The sequence below is a fragment of the Eumetopias jubatus genome, unplaced genomic scaffold (assembly GCF_037043125.1).
Source record: "Eumetopias jubatus isolate StellerSeaLion01/CBP00866 unplaced genomic scaffold, mEumJub1_p1.0 scaffold_16, whole genome shotgun sequence".
Taxonomy (NCBI): domain Eukaryota; kingdom Metazoa; phylum Chordata; class Mammalia; order Carnivora; family Otariidae; genus Eumetopias; species Eumetopias jubatus.
Window position 1 is genome coordinate 12,853,901 of NW_028274822.1, and position 19,520 is coordinate 12,873,420.

Genomic DNA, 19,520 nt, shown 5'->3' on the forward strand with positions numbered 1-19,520 from the left:
CGTGTGGATCTGTTAGCAGAGAAAGGGGTAGAATGTGATAAGAAGAATGGGAGTGGAGGGGGGTGCTGGTGGTACAGGACATCCATGTAGGAGCTGAGTGATCTGACTTGTTTCTGCAATTTTGTAAGTCTTGAAGGTCTCTAAAAGGGATGTGCTTGAATTAAAGCCATTTTAGAGATGCAATTTTAAGTTCATCATGAAAGGAGCTGGTGGAAGGAGAGGGGTCTGTTGGGCTGTGGCAACAATTCAGGTGAAAAGTAATGAAGGGACAAACTAGGGCAGGTGCTTAGGGAGACCAGGCAGGGGTGGTCAGCAGGGTCATAGTGAATGTTCCGAGATTTGGGGTGTTTAAAATTATCACGTACTTTCATTCAAAGTTATCTTGTGTACAACATGAATGTTCCATGTACCGTATTTAAACTCTAGGGGGATATTATGAATCATTATCTTAGAGAATATTACTCTCTGTTTTATTTTATGTTTTATTTACTGATGTTTTAAATTTTATTTTATTTAAATTCAATTAATGAACATATAGTGTATTATTAGTTTCAGGCAGAGTTCAGTGATTCTATTTTATGTTTTAATAGACTATTTTTTAGAACAGTTTTAAGGTTCTCGGCAAAATTGAAAGGAAGGTACAGAGATTTCTGGTACACCCTCTACCCTTACACATGCATGGCCTTCTCCAGTAACAACATCCCCCACCGGAGTGGTACAGTTGTCACAACTGATGGACCTCCACTGACGCATCATTATCACCTAAAGTCTAAAGTTTATGTGAGGGTTCACTCTTGGCACACCTTCTATGGGTTTTGACAAATGTACTATAATGACGTGTCCACCAGTATAGTATCATACAGATTAATTTCAATGCCTTAAATATAATATGCTCTTAAAGTAAAATAATTTTTTTTTAAATTTGCTGAAATTTTGAGCACACATCTCCGAGTAATTCCAAAGTCGAACACACTCCTAGCAATTTACAAGAAAGTTTCTGTGGAAACACATTTTCCAGTAGTCTATAATCATCCACAGTCTGCTTTGTATAGTGCACAGAAATATTTAAGTGTGTTGATGATATTCATTTTCACTTGCAATCTGGTTTAACTGGCAACTGGCAAAACCAGTTAAAATTAAGAAGATAGATATTTTGAGCTAAACTACAAACAATTCTGCCGGAAATAGAATGTGGTAACTAAATTGCTATCATTCATGCCTTGGTCTCTAGAATCTGAAAAATGGAGGATTAAAGAGGCAACAACTTCCCTACATAGAACAAAACAAAACAAACCAGTGCACTGGTTCTTCTCAAGCATGTGAAATGTCCCCCAGACGTCTCACGGATGCACAAAGGAAATTAGTGCTGAAAAAAAAGAAAGAAAGAAAGAAAGAAAGAAAGAAAGAAATTAGTGCTGAAACAGACATTATTCTCCATCATCTCAACCCCTAGGACGTTAAGCAGGAATTTCTCTCCAAACTCTATGGAGCCTAAAAGAATACAAAATACATTTAATTTATCACTGTGTGCATTTTCCACAGGGGTACTAGATCATTAATTGGAACCAGCTTTAGCAGTTAATAGAAAATTTGGAGTGTCAGTCAAGCAGAGTGTTTCTCTAAATTTAACTATCATTCAGACTTCAGAATCTCTTTAACAAAAAAATCAAAGCCATCTTAGAGGGAGGATGGAGGAGGAGCATCTATTCTGTGAACATCTCACCATGATTGGCTTAGTTTCTCTGTGAATTATGCTCCACATCAGGTTGGGGCCTTTAAGAGCCAAGCTCTGATTACTCACTTCCCTGGTCTCTTTATAGGGAAGTGCCCCCCACAGTGGCCATAAATCTGTTTTTAAAGAAAAATAATTAGGTATAATTGCTTCTCAAAGGAGTGGGGGGGAGCATATAAAAATACGAAAGACCCAAAGCTTATTGCTCATGCATTTCTTTGTCACAGTGGCCGTTCTTTCTATATTTTTAATTATTTTTCATGTGCATAGAAAAGGACCATCACTGTCAATTTTTGTATCTATCTGACACATGGTACAAGCATACCCAAAAGCAAAAGCAAAATTGTGCCCCAAGACAGTAATAAGAGACTTAAAAAAAATAGCCGTGGAGAAAGATTTTTAGTAGTTGAACAGTCTTTGAGGTAGAACAATCCAGAAAATGTTTAGTTTCTTGCCTACTGTCAAAGAAGTTCAAGAAAACCCATCTCACTTCTACAGGAGGAGACATAGAGAATAAGTGTCCTGGGAAGAGCTCATGGGAAGAGGTACCTCTTCCATTTATTCACTATGAGGAATCATGTTATGGCAAATTTCCATCAAAACAAGTGGGAAAGAATATCATGAATTTTACAACAATAAGGCAGAAAGCCTGTGACAACTGAATTCCTAGAAGTTCTTACCGTATCCTGTTGCGTAAAAGTACCTGTATCCATTTCCATTTCCTCTCACCGTTTCATCCCTGTAATGTTTGGCCCAAGAACACGCAATATGTAATTAATTGGATATAATTATGATTAATTGCAATGAATCAATAAATTGGTTAAAAAGTACGCTAAGTGAAAAACTGAGCCCTTTTCCAATCTGATCTTCATGAAATCCTCAGAATTTTGATTTAACTGCTTCCTAAATGCCCGCGGGCCAAGCCGGCTCCAGCCTTTATTGCACCATTCCCCCCTGCCTGGAATAGCCCAAATTCCTTCTGTTCTCGCTCTTAGTTTCACTCAGGGTTTACTGAAAATCCCTTCTCTTCCAGGAATTTTTTACCTACAGGAGGCTACATCTGGGTTTGCATTCTACTGGAGTTATTATATTATGTAGTTCTCTTTTGCCACTTAAGTGTTAATTGTCTGACAAAGATTCCTAGCTCCTCAGCTAAACCACACATTCTTGAAGATCAGAACCTAGGATTCATTTTTTTTTCTACATTTGCACTAAAGTGACATTCGTTAAATCTGTACTTCACATAACACTTAATGAATTAATTGTGTAAATACAAGCATATAAACCAATTGTCTAACAAAGCCTATTCACTAAGCCCCTAACTTATACAAAGTGTGGTCCTGTGTGTGAAGGAAGATATAAATATATATACATAAGGCTGGGTCCCTTTCAAGCAGTTTTACTTTGTATTTAAAGAGATAATCCTTACATTGATGCAAGGCAGACGATAATGCATAGATAGTAAGAATAAACTGAGCCATGCGAAATTATGGGCTAACAGAGTCGAGATTACAGTAGACAACAACTGTTGAATGGAAATGCCAAATAAAAAGAAATCTGGACTTAAAGAGAAACTTTATTTGAAAAGACCATTACAACAGGGTGGGGGAGGCTATTGCAATAAGGGAAGGGGGTCATCCCAATAGGGTAAGGATACCAGTTCAAGTAGGGGAGAAAGACGATTATAATAGGAAGAACATTCCTACTGAGAGGCCTGCAAGTGTCCAAAGGTCAGGCAGGAGTGCACTTGTCTTTCATAGAGACAAGTCAATAGGCTAGAAAAAACTAGAGTCGGTGGGGGGTGGGTTGTGGAGCTGAGTTGGTACTGAGACCTGATTAGAGACACTTCTTCCTTGAAGTCAGCTGACTTTCCAAAGGGGCTGTTCTGTGTTCCAGTGCTCAAGGGTGGGCAAAGGTTGGGGGTCTGGGGAAGGAGAGAAGCCGGATGAGATAAAGCGTGGGAATTTGGACACTTAGCCTAACTGACTTCAGTTTCCTAACTTCACCAGAATCTTGCATTTTTTTCATCTGTAAAACGAGAACCCCAGAGCAGGTGATGGCTGTGGTTCCTTTAAGCTCTATTTATGCACATAAATACCAGAGGCACCCCATACCAGAATCAGATGCCTCTGTTCACATTCAGTAGTTACTTTTATAGAATGCATTCAGCCTGGAGAACCCAAGGCTCCCTGAGTTTTTCCTCCACCTAATTGTTGGAAAGTCTCCATAAGATGGGTATTATTCTCACCACCTTATAAGAAACAAAACAAAGACTTAGAAAAATGATGTTTCTTTTTATCAAAGGGCAAAGAAAAGAAAAGTAGGCAGAGCCGGGAATGAGTCTGACACCGATGGACAGTTTCATTTGCTATACCCTATAAGCCTCTCAAGGAGGGTTTGACTACAAACATCACTCTTCTGAGTTTAGAGGGAAAAAAAAATGCATGGATACATGCAAACAATGGCTGGATCTACTGACTAGAGAGACCAAGAGCTGCCCCCTAGCTAAAACTATGGCAATTCATACCACTTACACGCACTAAATGCCCTTTTAAAAGTTACCCTAAATGGTGACCCGGTGGGGGAAAAAGTGGATAAATCTCCCGGAGAAGAGAACTCATTCTACTGCCCTCCTTGAAAGGCCTGGAATTGTACACACTTCTCTGGGTCCAAGACACCAAAAGTGGTAGTTCAAGGTCACAGAATTCCAAGCTCGGAATGTAACTTATCTGGCAGTTACCAATTTCCCCGTTTTACAGCTAAAGAAGTGGCCTGAGGCATAGAAAATTCACTGATTTTGAAGCCAATCAGAATGAATTTCCAAATACAGTTCTGCCTACTTTATTGGGAAGTCTGGAGTATTACACATAACTTCTCAGTCTACCCTTATGTGCAAAACATAGCTAACAATGTGATACTCCTATGACTGTTATAAGCATTAGATAAGATCATTACATAAAGAGTCTACCATAGTAGGAATGCTTAGTAGGCATCTAAGTATTCTGACCTGGAGGGTGATGGGGGACATGGAGGGTACTTTACTTAAGTCACATGGATTCTTAGTGACAGGGTTCAAGATTTCGAGTCTAGTTCTCTCATTTCCCTATAAAACGGGGCCTATAGAAGGACCACAGTTAGCATTTTGTTACTAATCCCAAGAGAGTTCTAAGGTTTCTCTATAAACACTCAATTTATTGAAGTCAGCAAAGACTAAGAAGAGCCTGAGAAAAATTGCTATAGGGAATAAATGAGAAAAATGAAACTGTTATGCAAACAGATTAAAAACACAGTCTTGTGCGTTTTTTGTTTTGCTTTGTTTTAACAAAGGAATCAGGTGTGTGGGTCTCAGCCTACCACCACAGCAGAGGCCCTTTGCCCACCTCAGGACTCTTTTTAGTCAAAGGCCTGTGGAAAACCTAAAGCAGCTGGTGAGTTTCCGCTTTTTGTTGTGTAGAAAGTGTGTAAGAAAGAAGGGCAAGCAATTTCATGCAACTATCAAAAAAAAACATTGCATCAGACACAGTTAAGTAAGCAGGGAAGACTTTATTCAAGGCATTCAAGGCTATTGCAATAGGGAGAGAAAACAGAACGCACTGCTCATCTCCCCCTGAAACAAAGGGCTGAAGGTTTCAGAGCTCAGGTGGGGAATCTTAGAGCATCTCCGTTTGTGAGTTGGCCTTCCCCAAGGGAAGAGTGGATTTTCTCCCATTTTCATGACAAGAGGTAATTTTATAACTTGGAACAAGTTAGGTTCCTACCCCCCCACTGACAGAAACTTGGAAATAAGGGCGCCATCTTCCTTGATGATAGCATTTCAGAGGGATGACTCTAGGTCCTTGAGAAAGACAGTCCTAAGTGGTGAAGTTTGCAAGAGGCTTTTAACAAGATTTACATCTCAAAAGGATAGAGAAAGAATTTACACTTGCAAGTTTTCAGAAGTAAATGCTCTAAGGGATATCAGAAGCCTGAAACAGGAAGAGTGTATCTAAAGTTTTAGTCCAGCTGAGGAGAACATTAGGGCTTTCTTGGTCAGACTCATAAGAGAATTTTACAAAGAAAACCTGGAGTCTGCTGCACTTCAAAATGTCCTACAATATTTCAGTACATAGAGTGTGTCTTTGGGCCCTCCTTCCACTGTCCCATCTGACACCACCATTCCTCCCTGCTCACTTACAGACAGCCCCCAAACACTCCTAGCTGAACTCCCTCTCTCCTTGCAAAGTCCTTGAGCTGGAAAACCTAATTTGTTCCTCAGTGAGGCCATGTTGCTTCGTGTAGCTCTGTGCTTTCTCAGTAGGATGCCTGATAGCTTAATCTCTGTTCATACCCTAACTGATGGCTCATAGGTAGATTAATGCATCACACCCGTAAGGATACCTGCATACATAGAGCATCCAGTGGACATCTGGGAACACAATATCCTCTCGCCAGACGGATGCTCCAGAAATGAACAAAATCAGTCCTTGTGAAATATGGGTAAGACATGATTTGGGTTAGGGGAAAGGTCGGGGTGAGTGTAGTCTTCACAGATGCCCCTAAATTTCAGCACACTGTTTTCCTGGGTGACGGAGCATGGTGTTCTTTCAAAACCACCTGCAGTGGCTGACTGCAAACTGGTGCATCATCCCAGCCCTACAAGGGGATGGTGGGGGTGGAGAAGGGCATTTTGAAACACTTGGAAGGTTTTCAGACTTCTTTCCTTATGTATATTTTCTCTTATTATCATCACTACACCCAGTAACTTCTCACACAAACTCATTAAAAAACACAAGACAAGGGGCATCTGGGTGGCTCAGTCGGGTACGGGTCTGACTCTTGATTTCGGTTCAGGTCATGGTATCAGGGTGGTAAGATCACCCCTGTAGGGCTCCACACTCAGTGCAGTCTGCTGGTCCCTCTCCCTCTGCGCTCCCCCCGCTCATGTGTGCCCTCTCTCTCTCTCACATAAATGAATAAATAAATATATAAATAAATAAATATAAATAAATAAAATCTTAAAAACACACACACACAAAACAAATAAACATTCTTAGGAATAAGCACCAAAGGAGATGTCAGAAAGTTCCAGTACAGACATAGGGTATAAAATGTGAAGAATCAAAGCATTGTTCCATTCAGATGCTGAAGTGTTTGGAACAACAAAATGAGGCACCCCCTTCTTTTCCCAAAATGGACCTCTAAGACGTTACTGAAGAGAATGGTGGCAGGGAGGACCCCTTCAGAAACTTTCACTTTTGGACTCTGAAATTTACATTTTCTCCCATTTTCCTATGCTTCTCGTTAAACATCACGAATCTTTACTTCAGACTTGATAAATAGTTATTCGTGAATATATTGATGGAAATGCACTTTGGCGAGAATTGTGAATGTCAGTATGTTGTAGGAAGAAGGCTAAAGAGTCTCCAGAGAGATGTCACGGGAAACTACAGCTTCCTATCATGACTCGGTGGTTCTCCAGCAGCAAAGGACAAGGTCAGGATCACCCACCTCTCTCATCCCTATTGGGTCCACACACACTCCACCCACAGCTGAAGCTGAGTGTCACTGGCCCTTCTGTCCCTGTGGGTGGAACAGGGGCTGCAGAACCATGTGACCCTCGTGCCACCCGGCCCTCTCACTGATCCTGGGCCTGGGAAGGAACCAGGAGATGTGTCTCTCACCCACAGTACGGCCAGTCTGGAAGTCCAACACCACAGCTCCTCTAAGTAACACTAAGTGCTTGCTTGCCATGGGGGCAGAGGGGGTGGGGGGGAGGGGGGAGTAGAGATTCTGAACATTAAAGAAATAGCCAAATGAAGGAAAATAATGATGGCTCTTCTCCAGGACAAATAGGCACACTGTGTTTGGGGTAATAATTACAATAATCTTGGGGTTTGGCTGCTCCAGCTAGGCATCGTGCTACACTATCCACTAGGTTTTCATTTTAAATTGGAAGACCGACTCCGATTATAACTGGAAACTAAGTCAATTGCTAAGGCAGGAAGTGGCAAAGCCAGGCGTGATTCCGGGTCCGCGTGGCTACACAGCCCATGCTCCCACTGCCTCTAGCTCTGTTCCCTCAGCATCTGCCAGTGTGGACACATCGGGAGCTTGAGGGTCAGAATGAAACGGTCTCGAACGCTGAGTGTGCACTATACTCGGTGTAGAAACTTTAGACACAGTTTCTAATACCTGCTAGTGTCGGTTTTCCATTCTATAAATTATAGGAAACTGTCATGAGAATGTATTAATAAGCTCACTGTAACTATACTCTTGGAGTATGAAGCAACAAAGACCAAACCAAACCAAACCAAAACCCTGTCGTTTCCTTAAGCAGGAGTCTGGAAAAAACAAGTAAAATTGCTGGCGTCTCGGGAGAGAATAGTGTATTCAAATATGAAGCTAACCCCGTGGAAGTAAAATATAGAAGGATCTTCTGAAAGAGAGATCAATGGTCAGAGAAAGACACCAGTGATAGGGGAGGATGGAGAGAGGTCAGATTTATGAATAAATATTTATTAAATAATGGAGAAAGGGAAAAAATGAAACAAGAGCCAGTTTGACGAAGCGCTGGCCAATCCTTAAGTATGGAATTTTGTTCATCAAAGATAAATGAAATCACACCACTAAATTCTACTTATATTATCGTCCTCTCAAAAAAAAAAAAAAAAAAAAGTCGCTCTCCATAAAAAATAATACCAGAAATACTTTTCCTCTCTGAGAAAAAGGCACGGGCTAACTTTAAGTCAAGCCGCATAATTTATTCCAGGGCAAATATTAGTATTTGCCTGGTAAATCTGACTTAACATTCTATGATCCATGTTCCCAGTGTTCTTCAGGAACAAACAAGTTTGGATTTTTTAAAAGGAAAGTGCGAAAAAGGAAACGTTTGAAAAATAATTTCTTAAATAGCAGTATGTAGTTGCTAATGGGCTATGACAAGCTATTTTTCCAGTCTTCCATTTTCAATCCATATTTCTGGATAGCATTGTGAGATTTTGCATTAGTTTCATAGATTTCCCCAAATGATTATGCCACAGTAATAGAATAAGAAGCATCTGCAGCAGGCTGATTGTATCACAGTGTTTACTGAGAATGAAGAACTGTCACAGGCAGGCTGATTGGAGAAATAAGCTCCAAGATTACTATTATTAAACAACCAACTGTTAAAAGACCCACACAACATATTAAGGGGAAATACAGAATAACTTGGTTTTGTTGCTTAAGCCAAATATTTTGGAATTCATCCACATTAAGCTCTCACTTTCTCTCACCATGGTGCTTGATTTTGTGATGTTTGCAGACATTATTCTTCCCTGAGGTACATTTAGTTTAATTAAATTTTACTATTAAAAAGTATTAAAGCCTGCTTTTCATAATCCTTCGGAAGCCTGGCGTGGAAACACATTGCCTTCGTAACACTTCCGTGAAGGAGCTTAGGCTCCTTTCTGCGAGCAGGTTTGGCGACCAGACAGCAGTCCAGGGAGGACAGAGAAGAGGACCAGAGCCCTGCTCGCGTCTCTCCCTGACACTCACTTCTTCCAGGCAGAATCCTGTGGGAAAGAGCTAGGGGTCACGACTCTTGTGTTTGGCGTTCGAATCTACCATCTGACCTCAGGTTTTTTTTTACATTCCATTCCACGGTGTGACAGTTACTTCTTTTCCTTCCTCTTCTGTGGACGAGAATTCCCATTCCAAACATCAGAGAGGAAGGGGTGTTGGGAGCTGATTTTGCATCTGAGCCTGGGTGAGACGCGAAGCTGTTCCCCATTCTCTCGTCCAGCACTGACTGGGAATGTTCTGTGTGCCAAGTCCCAGGCTAGGGTCTGAGGAGGGCCACGTCCTTTCTGCCAAGGAATTTGCAATCTTGTAATGCAAACACCCTGCCTTAATTCCTATCGCACACTGACAGCTGGTCTTGAAGGAAGGATAGCTGCAAGCTCCATTAGTCATTCTTAAAAGAAATGAAATGGGAAAACATGATATGTCATAATAAGGAAACCATCCGGACTCACTAAATGCTAAGGAACTGAAACTATGTATTTGAAGGTCATTTGTAATATTTTTTTCCCCACATAGTCTTTCCTCTGACAGGTTAACTGAGTACTCGTTTGAGCTGCAATGGCCAATCATCTAGTTAACAAAAGGGAGCCGCACTCTGTTCTCAGAAAGCAGCACACAGAGATTCGGAAGCCCTGATCAGGATGGAGAAAAACACACCCGTCCCCCTACACTGGAAACCCAGAAAACCTTTCCGAGCCATATTTCGAGCTGGGAGATCATTAGCAGCGTGTCCATCCACAGAAAGTGTTTTGCCACAGGTAATAATGGTTGTAGTTATTCCTGACGTTTCCAAGGGTAGCATGAATGAATGAGCCGGTGCTTGCGTCAGAACAAAGTGAAGGGTCTTTTGTAGTTGTATATTTTGTCCTATGTTCCCTACTTGGCAGAAGGGATCTTTTTAGACTTCTGAATAACCCTTTAGGAAAAGAACGTCAACTACAGGCCCAGATACAAGGGTACAAAGATCCCAGGGTCCTGGGATCGAGCCCAGCTTCGGGCTCCCTGCTCCGCAGGGAGTCTGCTTCTTCCTCTGCCCCTCCCCCTGCCCAGCTTGTGTGCTCTCTCTCTCTCGCTCAGTCTCTCTCTCAAATAAATAAAATCTTAAAAAACAAACAAAACCACTCCAAAACAAAGTCACTCCATCAGTGATCCAAACCACCTAATTATTTTGATCCTACCCTCTCGACACAAGGCTTCCACCTAGAGTTCCATAACAGGATGGAGCAGAGACTCTCCCCCTGGCACCTGAGTGCTTTGGACCGCAGAGTGGCAACTACCACTTCCCTTCCCTGTCCAACGGCTAGAATAAATCATATTGCCACATCCAGCTAGGAAGAGCTAGGGAAGGGCAGTTCTTCTGTGTGCCCAGGGGGGAGAAAAAAAAGTAAAGATATGTATTGATGAGCATTAGTAGTAGTTCTAACGTACCGAAATTGTTAAGATTCACGAGGTAACCCAGAAACTCTTTATGACAACGGAGCAATGAGGGAATAAATGTCAGAAAGAGAATGGCCCGGGAAGTGGGTGCCTGAGAGCATTTGTCATGGGAGCCTCAAGCGTCTAGGCAGGAACCGCTCCGGGTTTGCTGAGGTGGAAAGGTAGCTGCCTGGCAGTGGGGAGCATGGACACCATTGCCAGGAGAGCCAGAGGGGAAGTGCAGTCTCAGCTAGTCTGTGCCCATGCTTCCAGGCAACAAGCACACATACCCGGATCTACGGAAACTCTCTGGGAGAAGCTAACCTCAAGAGCAAGGGGATTAGGGAGCTAAGCAGAGGTAAGTAACAGGTCACTGGATAGAACATACAGAAAATTCTGAATTGACAGGTAACCTGAAAACATTGAAGTGTTGTAGCATTAAATAAACCTTCTAAAGTTCAGGTGCCAATCAGAGCTTCAGCCTGTAAAAGGAGAAACCTCAAAGGCTAACTGTTGACAAATTGCTAGCATTTCCTTCCTTTGATTAGGCCAGAATGTCACCGGGAGCGATGTTACATGCATTACGACAGACTAAGGTCCAGGTATGGCCGATTGCGGAGTATGAGAAAGCACAGGGAAGGAAGCCTTTTTAATTACATTCCTTCGACGTCACGCAGAATTGCTATTTTCCCCTAATTTGGTTCATGTAAAAATAACTGCAAGCTACTGAACATTGGGCTGCCTCTCTCACCTACTAATCCAGGTTCTCCACGGGTAATGGGGGAAATTCTTACCATGGTATTGATACCATCAGGATGAGCTGCGGCCCGTTTGAGAAATGAGAACTGAACACGGGCACAGATTAAAACTCCATTTTACTACAGACGTTGGAGAATGAGAACATCACTGCCGCAGTATCCCAGGAGGCGAGGGGTATTTTACAGAAAAAATCTATATGTACATATTTTGTGTTTACATAATTTTAGTGCTTTTTGTTCTCCATTTCTTAATGATAGATTTCACGAGATAACATTTTTTATGTTGGATTGCGACTCTTGTCACTACTGTCCTCCCTCATGAGCAAGTGGAAGGACCTGAACGCTATTACCTCCAGGAAGCTGTGTGGAAAGACAGAAGCACAGAGAACTGGCACTTCTTTCTTCTGACGTTTTGGCTTCAAGGTTTTGGGCCACCCAGAGCATGTGTGAGGGAGGTTAAGAGGTTGGGGTGTGGTTGCTGATGTGGTAAAGGAGGGGACCATGAGCAGAGAATCTCAGAGGTGCCATAGTGATTGCATGGTGAGTGTCCAGGCAGACGGGACCGTGACGGCCTTCCAGAAGGGTCACTCACTGGAGGGACATTTGGAAGCCGGCAAAAGGAGCTACTCCTGAGGGAGACATCCAAACGCAACTCATCCTTATCTCCCAAAGAGGTTTTGCTCCTTATAGATTTATAGAGCCCTGGCTACCCCTCTCTCAGCAAAAGAAAAGAAAAGGCTACCCCTCACAGTCAATCCCACTCTGGACTCCAGTCATTATCAGACTCTGAACCAAAGCTTAGATTAGCACGGAGTGCTGCTGGTAGTCTCCAAAGGTAAGGAGAGTCACATTTGAAGCTGCAGGCCGGCTTCCTAAGGAGGACCTGAGAGTCTACTATGAATGGTTACAGGCTGGACACCCAAATAAGCTCTCCTCCTTCTGTGACTCAAGCTGAGTCTGGAGACTGCGTTCCTAAGAAATATGCTGCCCATCAGCATTTCCTGATAGCCCTTTTAGGACAGGATAGAAGGGAGAATGCAGGGAGGGTGCAGACCTCGGGGATCTGGTTGCCATTCAAGGAAGACGGGGAAGACTTCAAACAGTTGGTCAGCACCCCCCAATACTGCCTCCTCACATTGTGCATCCAGAAGGTTCTTTCTCGGAAGAGCCCACCACCTGCCACTCACAATATAAACTGTGTTCTCACCTTTGTTATCTACTCTACATGGTAATAGGCAGTGAGTCCCAACGCTGGTGCCATCTATACCCAGAGGTTCTCACCCTTGATGAGGACCCAACACTACAAGGATGGAATGTCTTAAATGTCTTAAAACATGCAATGACCCTTAAGAAAAGTTGAAATATACATTTGGTACTAGTTCTGGAAGTGAGAAGAGAGAAAAGAAGGAAGATATAATATTCTAGATGAATGCAACTAAGAATGAAGAGAGACATAAATTTTCTAATTATGAGATAAACCACATCTTGGGCAGGATAGGTAAAACCAAATACATTTATTTTTTTTTCAAAGATTTTACATATTTATTTGTCAGAGAGAGAGCACAAGCAGGGGGAATGTCAGGCAGAGGGAGAAGCAGGCTCCCCGCTGAGCAAGAAGCCTGATGCAGGGCTCGATCCCAGGACCCTGGAATCGTGTCCTGAGCCGAAGGCAGATGCTTAGCGACTGAGCCACCCAGGTGTCCCAAACCAAATACATCTCCCAGTTTAGTGAAACTGGAGACTGCGGAAGACAGAGGAAACAACCAGGAAGAAAGGAAAAAACACCCATGAAAGGATGATAATTCCAGGCTTTCTATTAGTAACAAGAGAAACAACAAAAAAGGGAACAATATCCTCAAGCTGCTTAGGAAAAAAAATATCACCCCATGCTGAGCTGAACTTTCAGTTCAAGAGCGATGTGGATTGAAATAAAGAAATTTACACACAGAGACTGAGCGAGCTCTATTTCAGGAGGACAGAAATTAATAAGGAGAGAGTGGAATAGAAGCAATACAGAGCAAGGAAAATGGCACACGTGTTGCCAAACCTGGGTCCCATTTTATGTTAAGATTTTTGTTGTTATTCTTGTGATCCCAGAAACTGGAAATGGAATGTGACAAAGAGAGTATGTCCCCAAGAAGAAAAAAAAGCACATTAGGGTAAAACCAAGAGCTGCTTCAATTATTGGGAATTAAGAAAACAAATTAGCTACAGAATATGCTTGCCCTGCCTGTCTACGACTATCAGGCAGGGTCCAAACATGCATCAATCACTGGCACACCCACCCACACTAACGTTAAGCATTTTTGTCTTTTCTGCTACTTGGTTGAATGTATACCTTTATTTCTTCATAATTGCTTTTTAAAAATATTAAATATTTTAAATGCCATCATATTTTATCCCTTATATTTACCTTCTCAATATGGAATGATGGACTTGTAAACTCAGAGTGCACGTTCCTGAATGCTGACAGCCTGAATGTCTACTTCAAATGAATCAAAAAGTTGCTATGGAACTCTAAGAAAAGGTGTCAGGCAAAAATGCTAAATTTTGTGAATTTTTTTCATTCCCTGAGCACAAGGATACCTAATCACTAGATCATGTGAAATAATAGTGAATGAACATAGCAAAGAAAGGATAATCAATAGAGCCTTAGCATTCTCTCATGAAAGCATTTGGGTTGGTGGTCACTGAGGGTTTTGTGCTTCCTTGTGTTTCTGTGGCTTATAGAGAATAAGTTTCAAATGTTTCTGAAATGAATGGCATCTGAGTTTGGGACGGCACTGTCAGTTTATCAAACTGACTTGGGTAGCAGGATTTGTGAAGGCACAAGTTCCAGAATGGGGTTATTGGAAAATGTCAGGGGAATCCTCTTGTGCTCTAAAAATATGGTTTGAAAAATTATACCTAGTAGCCTGAAAGAGCCAGCCACATTCAAGAAGCCAGGTTCATCTGCAGCGTATAACCCACACCATGGGAGAATCTCACTTTATATTAACACCATACTCAAGATGGGCACCCTTTTGGATAATGATGCTGGAAAATTGTTTTTACTTTCTGTACAGATGTTCCAGGGAACTAAAGATGCTGTAACAGGAGGTACTAGGTTGAAGAGTGTCCTTCAAAAGCTCATGACCACCCAGAACTTCAGAATGTAACCTGATTTGGAAATAGGGCCTTTGTATAGATGTAATTAGTTAAGATGAGGTCATACTGGCTTAAGATGGATCCTAATCTAATGACTGGTGTCCTTAGAAGAGGAAAATTTAGGGGTACCTGGATGGCTCAGTTGGTTGAGCATCCAGCACTTGGTCTCAGCTCAGGTCTTGATCTCAGGGTTATGGGTTCAGTCCCCACATTGCCAGGGTGTGGAGCCTACATAGAAGAAGGAGGAGGAGGAGGAGGAGAAATAGGAGAAGAAGAAGAAGAAGAAGAAGAAGAAGAAGAAGAAGAAGAAGAAGAAGAAGAAGAAGAAGAAGAAGAAGAAGAAGAAGAGGAAGAGGAAGAGGAAGAGGAAGAGGAAGAGGAAGAGGAAGAGAAGAAGAAGGAGGAGGAGGAGGAGAAGAAGAAGAGGAAGAAGAAGAAAAAGAAGGAGCAGGAAGAAGGTGGAGGAGGAGAAGAAGAAGGAGGAAGAGGAGAGGAAGGAGCAGGAGGAGAGGAAGAAGAAGGGGAAAATTTAGATACAGACATATATAGAAGAAAGACGGCATGAAGACAGACACAGGGAAAGTACCATGTGACAAGGGAGCAGAGATTGGAGGAATGCATCTACAAACCAAGGAATGTCAAGAACTGCTGGAAACCACAGAGCTAGAAAAGAGGAAGGAAGGATTTTCCACACAGAGCCTTCAGAGAAAGTATAGCCCTGCCAACATCTCCGTTTCAGACCTCTGGCCTCCAGAACTGAGACCATCAACTCTGCTGTATTAAGCTGCCCAGTTTGTGGTGCTTTGTTCTGGCAGCCCCGGAAAATACTACCCTGGACGTGGCTCCTTTAGGAGCACAAGTTCCATTCCCATTAGCAGGGCATCATGCTCTCTTCCCTCCATCCTGAGTTACACTCAGTGCTCAGCTTCATTTCCTTCTGAAAAATACAGCTCATCCAAACCTTCTCCTCCACTGAGGCAACTGTCAAAAGGGGTCACTGACTACAGACCCACAGTGAGACTCAAATTAGAATGGAGATGAATAGCACTTTGCTATTTCTCGCCATTTGGATGGTCCATGGGACATCTTTGCTGAGCACTCCTGGAAATAACTTGGAAAGCCAGCTACCCACCCACCCCCCGCCCCACCACATCCCTGCATAAAATGAACGGAGACACAAATGCACTCTGTCTCAAACAAAACAGTCCCGACACTCTGACCAGCAGCCTTCCGTGGGACTTCATCACCCTCCCACCCAAACAGCCCTGGAACCCAACAGAGCGGGGACCAGCTGATGGATAATAAAATAGGCAGCCCCATACGGGCACATATGTGCACAGATCTCTCCAGCACTGACGTTAAACTGCAGTAAATCCCTGGAGAAATGCATACACTATAAATACAGAGGAGATCACTTGTCAGGTAAAAAAAAAGATCATTTAGTTCCGATTTCTGATAAAAAAGAGAAAATCAATTTATTCCAAGACTTGATGAGTCATTTCAGTTATGTGTACTCACTTGCTTAAGGATGTGGGTAAAGGTAGGTGAAACGGAGCTTCCACTGGTAACTCCTGATGAGGAGGGACCGATTTTACAATCCTTGATCTGACTCCTTCGAGTAGTTCTGGGAAGTTCCCTGAGGAAGAGCAACACCTGGCATTGGGTCAGTCCCCAAGTCCTGGTGGACAGATACCTGCCCTCCTGTGACATTCACTGACACTTCCAAGACAGATTCATAGCCAGAAGAGCTCCACTTTATTCTGTGTATTTAATTAAGTGAAATAAATACCATGCTCGAGTAGCTTTGTGGGCGTTGAAGAGTCACATAGAACAAGCTCATTAACTTTATATTCATAAGGCCAGAGAATCCTATCATAACCTTTGCCCCCATCAAAAAAAAAAAAAGGTTTAAGAAAAAAAACCTGAAAACTAAAATTTAGAGTTAGCAAGTGAGCTATCTTACAAGAATAATTAGACATTAAGCCTTCCTTTAAAGCTCTATGTTCTATGTCAAAGCAGGGTTGCATTATAGATAGACACAGTGACTAATTCAGGGTCCAAAACTGTAGCTAAGCATTCTCTTACATCAACGCCCAGAGCAACGTGGAACGCCCTAGAACTTTGCACAAGTCTGAACTTATTTGTGTCCTGAAATGTTGCATGTATCTTAGCAAGGAACCACAAAACCCATGTTTTATGCTATTTGACAGACTTTGTCATGTAGAACGTATCAGGAAAGTATTCAAGAGAGTGCCACTAAGGACTTGGAAGGACGGAGACCACAAAATCAATCAACTGCAATCGGAAAGGAGGGTCCCTGGGCTCTAACAAAACCAAAGATGGCGGCTTCTGACTCTGGGAGCAGAGTTCTTCCCGTTCCAAGTTAAGCCCTCTCTGAAATCCCGTGGCCAGAAAAAGGAAGAGTAAATCAAATGACTTCAGTTTAGCCAGACTTGTGTTTTCCCAAGAGAGATGATTTTGAGGCTTAGGATCAACTCTGTAACCTCAGGCCTCTCTTCTCTACTGGGGCCCGATCCTGCCTCCAGGACTCCCTGTGTCTCACCGTTGAACCCTGGGCCTATTCTCAGCAGTGTTTAAACATGGGGACGTGTCTGGCTCCCTCACCAACCCATGGGCCTCTCATGCGTCTTTGCATCCATCACACCCTACCCGCAGTTTGGCATGAGGTCAGGGTTTCATAAATGGTGATCTTAGGGGCACCTGGGTGGCTCAGTCAGTTGGGTGTCTGCCTTTGGCTCAGGTCACGATCCCAGGGTCCTGGGATCGAGCACCACATCGGGCTCCTTGCTCACAGGAAACCTGCTTCTCGCTCTCTTCCCTACTTGTGCTCTCTCTCGCTCTCGCTCTCTCTCTCGCTCTCAAATAAATAAATGAAATCTTAAAAAAATAAATAAATGGTGCTTGTCACAGATTTAGAGACCACACATACGTACGTGAAATGTGGCCATATTCAGGGAACACATATCCATGAAAATAGACAAACAAAAAAGCAAAAACAATGTCCTCAGGTATACTGTATCTAAAATAGAAGAATTCCTTACTCTTCTTAGGAAATTTTCATCTCTTAAAACAGAAAAAGTACACGAGTGCCTAGTGATAGGAAGAAGGTGAAGAGTGAACTAAAGAGACAGGATATATTTTCTTCTCACCAATTTGAATAACAGCCCTCCGTTTTCTCTCTGCCCAAACACCCAACTCTCCCTCAATGCATTGGATGCCTGAGATTTCTTCTCTCTCCAGTCCTTTCCTCCTTCTTTATAGTGCAGGAAACTTCAACTGTCCTTGTCAGACGACCTAGTGCCAAGAGCCTAACAAATAATTTTGTCAAATTAAATTAGTGGCACGCATAAATTCAGAAGAAAAAAGGTGGGGGCTCTGGGGAATCCAAGCCAGTCGTATGCAAATAAGAGGACACATTTAAGGTTGTTCAGGTCCAGGCTTCGTGCACCCATCCACACACTGAAGAGCAGGAGATGCTTAAACTCCCCCTTACTCGCATTCATTGTTTTTGCTGTGTTCACTGAAATCCACAATTTACTGTCTTTTTCACTGATAGGATGGAAAACATCTGGTCTCACTCACCCTCTGGGCATGATCAACCTTCCTATATTTGAAAAGTGTTGAGTAACCATTTCAAGTTCTCCCTTTAACGTAACTAACCTAAGAAAACAATAACCCTGTTTGTTGTGTTTTGTCATATCTTTCCCCCAAATCTGCATGCCACTTACAATGTGTGTGATGAACTCACTTCACATTTTCTACTTCTCCCTCAAGATGTAGAACCAAGAAGTGAATGCCGAACTTGAGGTCAGTCAACACTAATTTAAAAAGAAGTATCCTCATTGTTGTTGCATCCCGGACTCTAGGGTGTATTTCCCATGATCGTGACTGTCATGATAATAACAGAACTCACTTCTGGTTCTCAGTGTGCTATGGTTGACTGCAGAACCTCCAAGCATGGTTGAATTTATAAAGAGTTCACACACATACTGGGAACAGGAACGCTCGTTTTAAACTCTGAATGTTGATAGAGAAAAAAGCTTTCAATTAGATTGATTTACTTTCAAATTTTGTATTTAATGAACTATTTTGAAAGAGAACTTTGCCCGTGTGTCTTCATTACATAGCAGGTAATCAATCTTGAATTATTCAGTGGTTAGTGTTCGTTCATGCCTTCTTGCTGTCCGCCATCTTGTCCCTTGGCTCCTGTACCCACCACACTACCTGCAAAAGAGAAAGAAGTAAAGCAGACAGGTATACACCTCAATCAGCCAGGCTTTTTGTCTGTCAGCAACAATGACAAAGGTCAAAGGTGCCCAGTAGGAGAACAGACATTAGAGTGAGAAGAAATTCTCTTAAGAATGAAGTTAAGTTTAATGTTTCACTAAATCATGAAATAAAACAAAACAAATTTTTTTAAGCTATCATAAAGAAATACTTCTGTGACTACATACTTTTTCATTAGTATTCAATATTTGGACTTGAAATAATATTATACTTCTGATAATAGAGTGCTTGGAGTGTTGCTTTTTCTTTTTTTTTTTGCAATCTTAAAGCTCCCTCTTCTGACCATGTGACATAATTCATCATCTGTTCTCTTCATTTTAAAAGCTCTTGCAGATCATCCTAAGAACAAACAAGAACAAACAAATCTGATGTAATATAAAATACAGTTTATGTATAAGCTTTGACCTGAAACTGTGGTTTGTTTGTTTTTTTAAGACTTTACTTATTTATTTTTTAGAGAGCGAGAGAAAGAGAGGGCGAGCGGAGGGGAGGGAGAGGGAGAAAGAATCTCAGGCAGACTCTGTGCTAAGCGCAGAGCCCAAAGCAGGGCTCGATTTCACGACCCTGAGACCGTGATCTGAGCCAAAGTCAAGAGTCAGATGTTTAACTGACTGAGC